The sequence below is a fragment of the Mus musculus genome, chromosome 14 (assembly GCF_000001635.26).
Source record: "Mus musculus strain C57BL/6J chromosome 14, GRCm38.p6 C57BL/6J".
NCBI classification, from domain to species: Eukaryota; Metazoa; Chordata; class Mammalia; order Rodentia; family Muridae; genus Mus; species Mus musculus.
This window is the reverse complement of record NC_000080.6, coordinates 28,688,403-28,703,603: the sequence shown is the minus strand read 5'-3', so window position 1 is coordinate 28,703,603 and position 15,201 is coordinate 28,688,403. Positions and strand designations below refer to the sequence as shown.

Sequence of the window (15,201 nt, the reverse complement as noted above, 5' to 3'; positions counted from 1 at the left end):
AGGATGCATCTCTGGTGCTTGTTGGCCAGAGATGTTGAAGAATAAGGGATCCCAATTTCAGTGAAAGATCTTGTCTCAAAAAATAGGGTGAAGAACTGATTGAAGAAGACACCTGACATATTACTCTAGTTGTTCTTCACATACATGTGCATCCACCTACATATACATACTATCTATTACAAGAGAACATATACATGGGAAAACACAACACATTCCAGGATCAGGATGAGGAATGTTGATTCTATTTAATAAACAAAGGTATTTGAGACCAAACTCTTGGACCAGATATATCCATTAAATTGGAACATTTTAAGTGCACACTGAGCCAGTATCTACCAGAAAACAAACAAACAAGCAAACAAACAGTCTTTCCCTCACCTGTGAAGTCCCTAACTGTGCTTGTGTTAAGTCAGTCTCCTGTACCCGACACACACACACTCTCCAGAATACTGTGTTTGTTCTTTAGTTCCCTCAGCAAAGGATCATGGTTTCTTTTTCTGTACTTCTCACTTAGCTAATGACAGCTAGCTGCATGTCCTGAAGAGAGTTAAACATGTTCCCTAGGACCATCCTGACTTCCCATCTGTGAAACCCCCATTCCCACCATGTTTCATAGTTTATCAACCTAAGTATCTGTCAAATGTCTGCATGTTGGGACATCTACACAGCTAACACTCTGTATCTCTCTTAGTGAATTCTCTAGCCTCCTGGCTTCTATTTCTGTAGGGGACCATTATAATGCCTTCTCCCTGATGTCACTGACACCATCTGAAGGAATGACAATTGGCATGAGGTTGCCTGATTGCACATTCCAGGTCTCCTGCTTGCCTTTCTCCATGGCTACAGGCAGTGGAGACCATATAATTCTCCACCTAGCAACCAACTCCTTTCGCTGGAATGCTTACCCCTCTCACCTAGTGCTTGGGCACAACGTCAATGCTTCCAATAATTTCTATGATGAGCTCTAAACTGCTGTGGTCTTTGGAGCTCTGGGTCACTCTTCTTGGTAGCACTTTCCATAGCTGTACCAACTCCTTTGTATTTTGTGACATTTGGATCTTGGTCTCCATGATTAGAATAGACTGCAGCATACACTCAGAACTATATCTGTGGCATATTTATTAAGATAGGAACTCAATGGACAGCCATTGAAAGTGTAAATGTGCCACTTAGCAGGTGTCATAAAGAAATATGATAATTCATGGCCTAGACACAGTATAGCATAGTATATATAAAAAGTACTCTGGGGACCTGTCCCAAAACTTCTATGGATGTCTGAAACTGCAGATGAAATTGAACATGGTTTTTATATACATATCTACCTATAATGAAGCTCAGAGTATAAATCAGGAAGAAAATAGCAATAATGAAGTAGCCTGATTGTAGCTGAACACTGTGCTACAGTCATGTGATGATGGTCTTTCTCAGTGTTAATCTATATATTATGTTCAAAAATCTTAGCAAGCACAGCATATTACTTTCTTATTTAGGTGGAGAACATTCACTCTTTTATTTTAACAACTTCCTTTATTGATTCTCTTTGGCATGTCTAAACTACCAACCCAGCTCTGAAACACCCTGGTAGTCAATGCAGCAATCAGGGTAGCTGCTGAGTGGCTAGCTGGCAGGTTGCATATACAGTATGTATATACTCTGGACAAACGGATGGGTCTTATACCCGGGTAGGATCCCAAGAGACTCAATGCATTATCAATATGACACATTATCTCAAAATTTGTGGACCGCTTACTTCTGAGAGTTTGCCTTGAATATTTTCACAGACAGCAGACTGTGGGTAATCAAAAGCATGGGGAGCAAGACGGCAGGGAAGGAGAGGTGAAGGTAAGGCGATGCTGCCTGAGAAAGCCAACTGCAAACCCCATCCTTCTATTTACCATTGACTGCTCTGAGCTTTTCTTTATGTGCCTGATTTTCCCACCACTCAAAAGAATATGCCTCTAAGGTAAAGACTAAGTCAAACTACTTGTCTCTCCCACATCTAGTGCAAAAGCATCTGCCTTACTAAGGGGATTGCTCGTCCAGAACTTCTCAAATGGGCTATGCTAACTGGCCCAAGGGTCCACCTGTCTATACCTCCCTAGCAGTGAGATTACAAATGTACATCTGCACATGAGGATTTTTTAATGTGGGTTATAAGGATGGAATTCAGGCCCTTGTGCTTGCAAGGCAAGTACTCTACTGACTGAGCTATCCTCAGCCAATCCCACAATGCTTAAAAAAGCTAATTATTAGCTGTGTGATAAATATTTCCTTCAACTGTTTTTCACTTGTCATTCAAGACATAGCTAATCATTCGCAGTCATTTAGTCAAAGCTTAATTAGATCATGCCATAATGTAACCTTCTTCCCAATTCGATTGCTTTCTTAAATATATACATATATATTTATACTCTAATATATAAAATATAATATACAATGTACATATTGCATGTTATATTATATGGTATATATTATATAAAATATAATGTGCATATTATATAACACTAAAATATATTGATATACATATTCATATGTGGCTATGGGCATTTTATCTAAATATAAATATATACATATATATTATATTTATATTAATATATATTGCAGCCATTTCTCAATTCTTCAATATCCTGGAAACTGTTGACTCTCTGACTTCTTATAAAGTACAACCCATGTCACCCTTGCTCAACAAAAACTCTCATTGGCATTGGGGCCACTCAGTCATACTGGTCGTTCAGCTCTGTGACATGCAGAGTAGCTGAGATCCTTGTATTCCAACTGAGTCACTTTGCCTGAAAAGGTCCAGTGCTCTGTAATGACTATGGTATACACAGGATGGTTCCCATAGGTTTTTCTCCTAAGGATGATTCTTGTGTATCTGAGTGAGAAAAATCAAATATGGCAGTCATCTGTTCAGAATTCAGGTCCTAGCTAGGAAGTCTTTGGCATTTTCCATTTTAGTTTTATTGGTATGAATCCTATCTGGGAAACCGAATCATGCTTACAATTCCTTACATCCCAGAACATAATCCTTTTTCTTCAAAAGCAGGCAGGACAGTATCTAGGGCTTTCTCTGAATGCCTCCTTGAAGCCAAACATCCTTTTCCTTCAAGCCAGAATTGAGCATTTGCACTTGTCATTGACTCTGAGTGAAAATGAAAAAGATCCAGCCTTCCAACTGGCTCTTCTCTGATCGCCTTAATTCATGGGAAGCCAAAGAGGAAAAATTGGTAGGTTCAACACTGTTGGACAAGGGTAAACAGAATCATATCACATTAACTGTAATTTATAGCATTTCAACACATTGCTGCCTGCGCCAAAGCCAGCAACAATCCACCACCATTGGAAAGGGGGGAGAAGAGGGTGAGGCTGGGGGCTCAAGTAGAGAACCCAAATTTCTATTTTCTACGCCAGAGTTTAAGAATTGGAGCCCCATCAACACTTTCTTGAATGTTTTGCTCATTCATACTGTAAAAATAAATATCACAAAATATTTTCTGGGCTCAGCCTAGTATGTTGCTAAAACCAGAGCCAGCCAGCTTCCAAACATACTCACCGAGGCTTGCTTCACAAGCACGGACATTTTGAGGCTGGCAGGCAGCCACTAGAGGGGTTATTGAAATTCAATTCAAAATGATGGACTCTGCATGAAAATGCCCATTTATGAGCACTCCAAAGGGCCCAGGCTTTTACAGGAAGATGACAGCAATGACAGCTTCTAGGGGTGCCTGGAGATGATTAGCCCCCTAAACACACACTCTGAGAGCTTTGTTGGAGAGTCTTCTAAAGACTAAGACTGTTTGAATGCATATGGAGACTTCTCCATAGATGAGGCTGCTTATTGCAGGCTGAGAAAACAAACACAGGCACAGGCGGGGGACAGGGAGGAATTCATAGATAAAATACCCCATAGCAGGGTCTAAATCATGGACCCCCAACCAGCATACTCACACCAGAGACTGGACTGAAAGGACCATTTCCTAGCCTGGGGGGCATCTTCACACACTCAGGGGTAGAACATTGGGAAACTATGTTCTTTCTGGGGCAGCCCCAGAAACACTATTAATATAGTATTTTTACTCACAAATGACCTAAGAACAGCTTTTATGGCTAAAACAATGCCTATATGTTGAATATATAAATCAACAACTCCAAAAGCATTGTGCTTCTTTAAGAACTATCTTTTTCTCTTGGGAAGTCATCATATCCATTGCTTCCTTTCCAATGATTGAACAACTATCCTCTGAAGCAACAGGAAGCTGAAATACACGTGCTCAGTGATTTCTGAGTTCTTCTAGAAAATGCATCGCCTTCCATTTACTCTGTGTGTGAGGCAGGCAGTGCCAGGATTTGTAAAACAGTAAGCCAAGGGCAAGGGTGTGGCTGGGAATTTAACAAAAGTCACCCAGTATTGTTTCATCTTGAGTTTAGGGTTTGAAAAGTTTTAGAACTGGTGACTTTTTCTGGCTATCTTAGGTCCACTTATATTGGATAGCATCATGGGTAGAAGCAAAGTTTGTGAATTATTAGCTTCACCCATTCTGACATTGCTTAGAATGTATGCTTTGGATCCCATCATACAAGAGGACTTTGTCCTCAGCATTAGCCAAGATAGGTATTGATTAATATTCATACAATAAAAGTATTTCAGGAAGTGATTTCGTGTTGTAAATAATGTCTCAAATTCAAGAATGCTATTTGCACAGGGATATCAAGGTATCCATGGATCTGGAGCTGAAGACTGTGGGAAGCCACATGTGCCGTTGCAGAGTGGCACTGACTACTGCTGGCCACCACGCATAAGTTTGGACAAACAACCAATGTGTACATATGCAGTAAAGTTTTTTGCAAAGTCACTGCCTGGCCTGGGCATGTTAATGAGGTACTGAGAATATAACCAATCAGATGTGAGACATGCAAATGAGGTATGATAATGAGGCTCTGTGAGGTACAGAGAGAGAGAGAGAGAGAGAGAGAGAGTAGCCAATCAGATGAGGAACATGCAAATGAGGCATAGTGCATAACCAATCTGGGTATGAGACACGCCTCTTCTAGGCCTATATAAGCAGCACCAGTTCTGGGCTCGGCGTCTTTTCGCCTCTGCAATCAAGCTCTCCCAATAAACATGTGCAGAAGGATCCTGTCGTTCTTGCAGCGTCGTTCTTGCTGGTTGAGTCCGGCGCGCGCAAGAGAAGACATCCATCATTCATTTGATGAACAGCTAATGCAAGGCCTTTTCATTTGCCCGGAACTTAACTGTGCTACATACACAATGATGAATACAATCAAGTCCTCCTTCTCATAAGGTTACTTTGTTTTGTGAAGTCAAAAGATAATGGATTCAAAATCGAGTCAATCGGTGGTAACTAGGCAGAAAAATAAAATGAGCTGCAGATTTAGAGGAAAGTCACTGAGAGGGTATTCGGGAAGGCTTCTGTGGGGAGGAATATTTGAGCAAAGGCTCGCATAAGTGAGAGCTTACTCTGCTAATGGGGCCATCAACATCTGACAAGGCTCTGAAGAATGTTCTGGTTTGAAACAGCATCACACAATGACATAAAAACCAACAGACAAGAACAATTTATTGCACAACAATACTTGCATGCTGAAAATTGAAAACATGTTGTTCCTCCAACCAGGCTGGCAAACACTTAGCGAGGGACAGGGAAAAAGAGAGAGCAGGAGGCGAATAAGTAGGGCACGTTCTGACACATCGATGTGAAGCTGGGTAAGTTACTACCAACTCAGATATGGATTTTCAAGAAATATTGATTCTTCATTCTTATGACTTAGTCCAGTGTGACTGCTATAACAGAAATAGCATTAAAAAACAAAACACATAAAACAAACAAACAAAAAACAAAAACAAATCTTAGAGACAGCAGCAGAAATCCATTTTTTCAAAATACTGGAAGCTGGGACAACTAAAACCAAGCAAGGCTTTGGCAGATTTGACTTCTGAAGAAAAGAACTTCCAGGTACTTCCAGGTACTGCAGGTTTTCAGTCTATTATCACCTGTCAGGAAGAGAGAGGGAATTGTGAAGGCTTTCTCATGTCTTGTTCATGAGGACTGGCTAATCACCTCCTAACTCCACCCCCAAGTTCGCAGCAAATACCATTGTAATGGGAACTGGGTTTCAACATGGTTAGGGATAGGACCTGAATATCAGTCTATGGAGACTCCCAGATATTATTTGTTGAATTGGGCTTTATGGCCAATGTGAAAAGAGCAGCCATATGGATTTCAGCAGGGAGAGGATTAAGTTTGGAGCTAGACATGATAGTCATAAATCTTGATTCCGTAATCCCCACACCATTTGTCTGCAGCTTCCTTCCATGTGTCAATTTTCACATGTGGGAAATGAAAAGGTGACTGTGTTCTTATCTAGTTCATGTGACTATGCTGGAAATTATTAACAAGTCCCTCTCAAGTCCATCCTACTGGTGATAGGATGCAGTAACATATACAATTTAAGATAAAAAAAATCAGAAAGAAAATATAATTCATTTTAAGCAATAATCCTGGGGTTACTTTTCCTTCATCATCCTCAGAAAAACTATCACTAAATAACCATCTATAAGTATCCATGCCCACAGTGCAGTACACTCATAGATGGGTCATATTTGTTAAATCTCTTTCTAAAAGGATATATTATATAAATGGTTGTTCCAAAATGTATATTCTGTATTGTGGTTTGATTATTGGTACAAAAAGCCAACTCAAACTACTTGGGAGCAAGTCTAATCTGAGTTCCTTTGTTCTAAGCTTAGACTTAGAAGTCTAGGCTTCTAAGTGTAAGTTTAGAATAAGGTGACCTATAGGAAGAGATTCATTGGTACCTCTAAAAGGCTGTGATACAGGTATTTCTATCTGAATATTTATTTTCTGTGGATCAATTTATATATACATCTATTCAACCATAGAAATTTACTGAGTTCTGGCAGTAGCTGTTATGTTTGGGATTCAACCAAGCCCCAGAAAGCATAATGAGTGATTAGATGGGCATATATCCTAGTTCAGAAGACATCAAACTCTCTTGTGATGAATGTATTTCCTGCAGGTGTGACATGATCATCTCCATCATGAGGCAGAGCTCTATGGCAACCAAAAGAGGACCTTGGGCCCCAGTCATAGCAATGACACAAGGACAAGATAGTGACAGCCAGGTCTATGGTAATGGTGATGAGTTTATCATCCTTACCTCCCAGCAAGATGGAGATTCCAGTCACCACTCCCTCCTGCCTCCCAGCTGCAGGTGACCCTATACCTACTGTACATAGCTAATTTTGAAAAGGACAGGAGCAGATAGAGGACAGGGAAAGTCCACTGGGTTTGGGGTGACTCATTGGTTCAGCTTTTCACGCAAGTCATCAACCACAATGAAAGAGAGGGAGACATTTAGCTAATGCTGTCTGAGTCCCCCAAGCTCTTGTAAATAATCCCAATACTTCATTGTTTCCCCATACTAGACTTTGATGGAATCCTTTCTTTAGTGTGTCGACATCCTATCTGAAGGAAACATTCATTTCTTCATGAGAATTACACAACACCACAGATAAACAATTGGCTTCATAAATAATTTGAGGTCCCCATGAATATTCTTGCTACCAAGATCTCAACTGGGCCTCTTCTGGCTCCCCAATCTTTTATTGAATGAACTCAGATGAGACATATAGAGTATAATTTAGAAGATGGGCAAATAAGGGCAAATAAATCATTATTCCAATCTTTTTGAAGAGATGTGCTTTTTATTAGATCTTAACATTTCTGGGCTTTAAGGGGATCCATGTGATTGGCAGGCTCATTTAGATTAACCCCAGAGGGAGAAAATATAATGTGCCTCTGTTCTTTATTAGAGAACCTCTGATACATGATAATCTTACAATAGCATGTCTCTACCCAGGGCAAGAAATAGGATTCAGATCTATTAAGGATGAAAGAAAGAAAACACTTCTTTTACATCTACAAAAATAAAGCCATGCTTGGGCTATAGAAATGGTTCAGAGACTAAAGTGCTTACTGTACAGGCATGAAGGCTGGAGTTCAGGTCCCTAGAACCTATATAACCAAGCAGGCATCTTGGCCTTGGTTATAAAGTAGCCACCTACAATTCCAGGACTTGAGAGGCAGACACAGAGGATCCCCAGGGCAAGCAGAGTTTATAGACTAGCCAGAACTGATAAGCTCCACCCTTCTAAAGAGACATGGCTCTATAAATAAAGTAGGGGGAGATCCCTAATATCAAGGTCAGGCCTACACATGCACATGCCTGTGCACACATGTGCACATACATTTGTACCTGCACACAAGAACATGCACACATATGAATGCACACTACCCACAAAAGTGGAAAATATAGACATTCTTTACCAGAAAAAAAAATAGCTTTCCTTTAATGAGTCTTCAAGCTATCTCCAGCATCCTCTCTTTCATGTGGTACTTAAGGTGACACAATTGTCATACTGCCCCTATCTTTTACATATGTTTTGAATTCTAAGGAAGAACAATTATAAAAATTTTTCCTCCCTGAAAATTAGTGTGTTCGGGAACATAGACATTGACTCCAAGAATGATTTTGAGGAGAGGAGTCATCCTTAATGACTTCCAAGCCTTCTATTTTTTAATGAGTTATTTAACACTATGGGAAATTTTATTCAGGCTATATGGAGAGCAAGGCATAGTTCAAGGGAGGTAGGGTAGAATTGCTAATACTGTAGTCGAAGAGCTAGTTAAGTGTGGTTAAAGACATTATATAACCTTTCTTTACTTGCTGAGAAAGAAATCAGGGGAAAACATCCCTTTCATAACAGCTTTTTAAAAACACTAGGAATTCATCTAACCATAGAGATAAAAGGATTTTTCAATGAGAAGTTTAAGACATTGAAGAAATAAATTAAAAACATTGTAAGATGGAAAGACCTCCCATGCTCATGGATTGGCAGAACTAAACCTAAGTAAATTGTTATATTATCAAAAGCAACTTTCATATTTAATAAAATTCCCATAAAAATTCCAATTACTTCTTTGAAGAACTAGAAAAAAATCAAACAAAAACTCACATGAAAAGTAAAAAATAAATAAAAATAAAACAAAACAAAAAATGAACTTGAGTAGTCAAAGCAATGCTTAGCAGAAAGAACAATTTTGGCGACATCATAATACCTGATTGTAAATTATACTTCAAGCCACAGCAATAAATACTATGTGAAACTATAAAAACAAAAATTGTGGTTCAGAAATAAAGCCACACAGATACAGCCACCTAATTCTCCACAAAGGTGTGGTAAATTATCCAGAGTTAAAATAAAAAGACAGATTTTCACAAAGAGGGTTGGGAAAGTAGTCACCCATATGAAGAAGAATAAAATTGTATGCAGATATCTTACAGTGGACATTTCTTACAAAAGTCAATTCAAGATGGAATTTGGTAAAAGGCATAAAACTTTGAAACTGCTAAAGTAAACCTAGGTAAAACTCTTCAAGATATAAAGCATGATAAGGACTCAAAAAATTATAGACCAATTATCCTGAAATGGGAGGGGGAACTACAACTGATTCTCAAGAAGTTCAGAGAGCCATGAAGTGATTTAACACTTGCACAGAACTGGAAATTTTGCAAAGAAAGAAAGAAAGAAAGAAAGAAAGAAAGAAAGGAAGGAAGGAAGGAAGGAAGGAAGGAAGGAAAGAAGAGAGAGAAAGAGAGAGAGAAAGGAAGGAAGAAAGGAGGGAGGGAGGAAAGGAAGGAAGGGAGGGAGGGAGGGAGGGAGGGAGGGAGAAAGGAAGAAAGGAAGAAAGGAAAAAAGGAAGGAAGGAAGGAAGGAAAGAAAGAGAGAGAGAGAGAGAGAGAGAGAGAGAGAGAGAAAGACAGAAAGAGAGAGAGAGAGAATAAATACTTGGACAATATGCTTTACCAAAATGAAATCAAGAAAACATGAAAAATTATCTGGAAAGTATTCAAATTTTACAGAAAATAATCCTAAATATTAATAAATGGGATTCTATGAAGTTAGAAATGGTCTACACAGGGAAGGAACCAATTACCACAATGAAGATGCAATGGGCAGACCTGGAGAAAATCTGTATTAACTGTACATCAGTGAAGGGAATGCAATGTAGAATAGATAAAGAAGAATAGAAATGAAATATCAAAATCCAAAACCCCAGTCATCCAATAATTAATTAATAATTAATCCAATTACAAATGACCAATAAATAGTCTTAAATGTGTTTGACATCCTTAAACTCTGGGGGAAAATGGCCTTAAAAACTTATCTGAGATCTATCTGGCCCTAGTTAGAATGGCTAGTTGGAAGAAAATGAATGGCAATAAATACCGATACGGATATGTGAGAAAAGGAACATATCTATACTGCTGGAAGCAATGTAAACTGCTTCAGGTACTCAGGAAGGCAAAACAGAAGCTCCTCAAACAAACAAACAAACAAACAAACAAACAAAAACTAAATATTGAACAGCCATATGACCCAGCTACTCCACTCCTGGGTGTATCTGCACAGAAGCAAAGAGGCACATGTGTACCAATTTGTTGTTGTTGTTGTTCTTGTATGATTCACAATAGCTGATTCACAACTGGAAAAGCCTAGATGTCCACCAGCAGATGAATGGGTGACAAATATGGGGGACATGTACGCAACATTGGCTTTGGATCTAAAGAATAATCAAGTCGTGACATCTGCAGGACAATGGATAGAGTTAAAAATGATTATGCTCTGTGAATAGTCCAAACTCAGCAAGACAAATAGTGCATACTTTCCTTCATGTGCAAAGCCTAGATTTTAATTCGCATATCTGTTTACACCTGTGTGAGGGGTGAGTAGGTGATAAAAGTAGAAAAGGGGACTATAAAAGGGAAAAAGTGTCTTAAGGGAGGAGAATATATTATTAGAATACACATGTTATAAAGAAGAAGAGAGCCTATTAGGAGAAGAACCAATAAGAAGTGAGTGGGGCTTGAGGGAGGGCATTTGGGGAGGGGTGAGTGAGAACACAGTATAAAGCACATGTGCTCAAATGTCACAATGGAACCCAACACTTGGGTGTCCTAACTTTAATTCAAAAAGTAATTTTACAGGACTCTAGAACAATGAGAAACAAGGGCCTCTTACTCCTTGGACTTCAGGAAATATTTATTTCTTTTCTCTCTACTTGACTAATTAAAATATATAAAATTGTACACGTTATAATTACTGAGTACAAATTTTTTAAGGCATATATGTAATAATTTCCAGAACAGACAGTTCTGAGAAATCAGAGAATTTTAAATGTGAAGTTAGACTAGCAATCAAGGAAATAAAAAATAGGGATATTTTCAATTGCTTAGAAACTATGCAACACACTTCTATGAAATCTCCAGGTTGAAGTCACCAGGAGGAAGAGTGGAAAATATTTTGAATTAGACAAACATATACATATTATATATCAAAATGTATTGTAGGCAGCTCAAGTAGTGTGCAGACCTAAATGTAGAGCTTTAAGCATAGAGAAGAGCAAACAGGAATGAAAACAAATTCCGGATGCTTCTATCTCAATAAACTGCAAGTGTGTTGACAAAGTTAGTGTACAACAAGAAAAGAGAGAACACAGCCCAGGCTAGAGCCAAAGCAAAGAAAGAGGAGACAGATTCTAGGAGGAAACATCTAATGAAATCAAATACAGATTGCTTTTCTAGGATGACTAAGGAAGGTAAGAAGGGAGAAAGGAAAGGAGGTAGGAAGGAGGGAAGAAAGGGAGGGAGGGAGAGAAAGGGAGGGAGGGAGAGAGAGGGAGGGAGGGAGAGAGAGGGAGGGAGGGAGGGGAGGAGGAAGGAAGGGAGGGAGGAAGGGAGGGAGGACCAGGAGCAAAGGGCATAGCTTTGGGGGGGGGGGTCACCAGTGTTAGGATATAAAAAGCTTAACCCATGGCAGCTCACAGAGACATTAAAAATATTATAATGGGCTGTTTTGGATAACTTTTTACCAATAAATTCAACAACTTAGATGAAACAGATAAATTCCTTGTAAAATACAAGTTTTCCAAACTATCACAAGAGTAAATAAGAAATCTGTTAAAGAGATGCAGCTTTTAATTAAAAAAATCTTCCAACAAAGAAAATTCTGGCCCCAGATGGTTTCATGAGTCCTGTGTTTCAAACGCTCAAGAAGAAATCACAGCAATCTTATATAACATACGCTCAAGCGTTTAAAGAAAAGAAAACTTTTTTTAGCTCACTTTATGAGGTCACAATAACCCTAGCACCAAAACATCAGAAAACCATTACAAGAAAAGAGAACTACAGGCTGAGCTCTCTCATAAACACAAAGATAATAATATTGGCCACTAAGCACATTTCTCTTAAGCTAGAAAGTTGTTTCAATCTATTTTGTTGAGTTGATCTAACTTGTTAGAGACCTGAGACATCTTTGATGGCTCAAGGAAAGGATTCAAGAACTTTCAAGAACAGGGCAGGCTTTCTTCAAAGTATTGAATTAAAGATGCCTATTCTGGGTCTGATGCCTCCATGGGATACATTTGCATCCCTAGAAGGAAAATCACTAGGACTCTTTTCTTGGATGAAACCCATCTTTTTGTCCACAATGCAGAGAATAAAATGATCTCAGCCCAATTTGCTTCACACCATCTGCATGACGAGTATCTGTTGACACAATGGATGATGGCAGACCATTCCTTATTGTAGGGGGATGAGTTGCAATGAAAATACACAATCACACATTAGGACACATTTATATACAAGAGATGTGTGTAACTACTTGGCATCACATCTTCATGACAAACAATGACTTTATTAGACAACCCACAGCAATGTTCCATCTCCAGTTATTCTCATATAATGGACTGTTGGATCAAGATATAGTAGTCCAATGTTATCTTTCATATTCACCCTTTCAAATATTTTCATGGGCTATTATATTAGTCTCAACATTCCTTAAGTGTGTCTACTTGGTGTGGCTAGGTTGGCACATGCACCAGTCAGGCAAAACTGCCAGGTACCTAGAGAATAACCTGATTATTGTCCTAAGCTGACCAAACATTTGAAATGAGTTTATTAATGGTTAGCTGTAGCTGCCAAAGATAAAAGATTCTCAAAGTGTGGTGCCCAAACCAGCAATGTGAGCTTCGTGTAAGAATCATCTAGAAATGTGAGATCTCTAAGCCAGATGCATTATATTAGAATATGATCAGAAATACAGTAATTGGTGCTTTAGTCTGTTCTTCTGGGTTTTGGTGTCCATTAAAGACTGAGAACCACTGAGGGTCAATATTACCCCTCTTTGTGCCACACCCCTTTTGTGTCTTATGTATGCCATGTGTGTGCCCCATATGGAGTACTCCCCCTAAGACATAACTGCCTAAGAAACAAAGAAAAGTTATGGAAGGAGAAAAATGTTTCCATAATCTGAGATTTTTAATTATAAAAAGTCGATGACTGTTGTTGAGTTTGGGCTGTGACATAGATAAAGTTGGATGGGCTTGGATCTAATTTATAGATACCTCAGCATTAGCAACCCCCTTTCTCACCAAAGGAGTCTTACAGAATATAAGTGGCTGGTAGTGATGTACCATGCCCCCACTACATTGTGCTAAGGAGTAATGGGAAATACGTTACAAAGAATGATCTGTAAAACCTGGATATGAATCCTGCCCCTCCCTTTAGCTACAAGGCCTTGGGTATCAGTCTTCTTGTGCTTTGACTTACTCAGACACCCTTTTATTTCATGGGTTTAGAAGGATTAAGTGGAAGGGAAATATATATATGTATATATATATATATGTATGTATGTATATATATATATATATATATATATATTTGCTTTGTGGGTGAATGGGATGAATGAAATACTTATGAAGTGTATTCTTGGGCTAGGGCTTAGAATTCAGCAACCTCTCAATACGTTTTAGCAGTTGTCATTATTAGCTTTGATACTACCGGGCTAGCAAAAGTAGCCTATTCATAAGTTTCATCATTGAAAGGTTCAATCAAATTGAACCCATTTAACAGCAAGAGACAGAAACTCAATGCTAGTTTATGCAAGAGGCAAGAGGAGGTGGGAATGGAGTTACTGGCTTGTTTAACCAAATTATGGAAATGGTAGCTTGACTCAATGTAAGGCTAGAGGATCCTAACATGCCCGGGACACTCTGTGGTTCTTCTTTCTTAATCACTGCATTTTTTTTTTACAAAATTATTTGATATTTCATACATGGAAACAATTAAATATTATCATATTCAACCTTGATTCCTCTCTTCAGCCATGTGTCCCCCTAATATCTTCTCCCTCCTCCTCCTCCTCCTCCTCCTCCTCCTCCTCCTCCTCCTCCTCCTTTTCTTTGTCATCACCATAGTTATCACTACCATAAAATCCTCTAATCCAAATATGTGCGTGGATGCAGAGCATCCAATAGAGCACGGGAATCCTACTTCTAGGAACACCCTTAAGAAGGAATGATCTTCCTTCTCTGTTCCCATTAGCCTTGTCAGCTTGCCACAGCCTCGGCTCCTTTGAGAGGAAAAGCTTGATTGAAGAGTTGCCTGGATCAGATTGGCCTGTGAGACATACCCATGGAGGATTATCTTGATATTACTAGATGTAGGCTGACCAGTCCACTGTGGGTGGTCTCAATCCTGGGCAGACAATATTACACTGTATGAGAAAGCTGGCTAATCATGAGCCTGTGAGTGAGCCAGCAAGCAGCAACCCTTAATGGCTTCTGCTTCAAGTTACTACTTGAGTTCCTGCCCTGAGTTCCTTTAATGACCTGGAAGTGTAAGGCAAATAGATCCTCTCCTTCCTTAAGTTGTTTTCTGTTAAAGTGTTTTATCACAGCAATGAAAAGGAAAGCAGAACGTTCCCTCAGCATCTATCAACTGCCAATAGCAACTCAGCAAGGGGTGGGTCCTAGAAGGCACCTCTCAGTCTATACTCAAATTTTGCCTGGCTTGACCTTCTTTGGGTCTCTCGGAGATCACCACAGCTGTTATGAATTTACCTTCATTCTCTTATACAACAGGACCACCTTCTTTCATGGGGCATGGGACACTGTCTCCATGTGTTTCTAGGTTTACAGTGTTTTGATGAGAGATGTTCCAATTAAAACATTCAAAGGGGAAGTGCTGCCCTTTGTGAGTCCCTGCCCTTCTTGGGACAGGTTTAGCTGACAGGAAAGTGATGTCACCCATCCTGTC

The 15,201-nt window shown here is 39.2% G+C and overlaps 1 long non-coding RNA gene across 1 annotated transcript in view; it reads right to left on the bottom strand.

The window, feature by feature from the left end:
* Nucleotides 1-5,554: 5,554 nt before the first annotated feature.
* The window catches only part of Gm35164 (predicted gene, 35164), a 48,337-nt gene continuing 38,690 nt past the window's right edge, over nt 5,555-15,201 (bottom strand). Inside the window, exon 3 of the long non-coding RNA NR_168471.1 lies at nt 5,555-6,013. This is a non-coding gene — a long non-coding RNA (predicted gene, 35164). The remainder of the gene's footprint in view (nt 6,014-15,201) is intronic.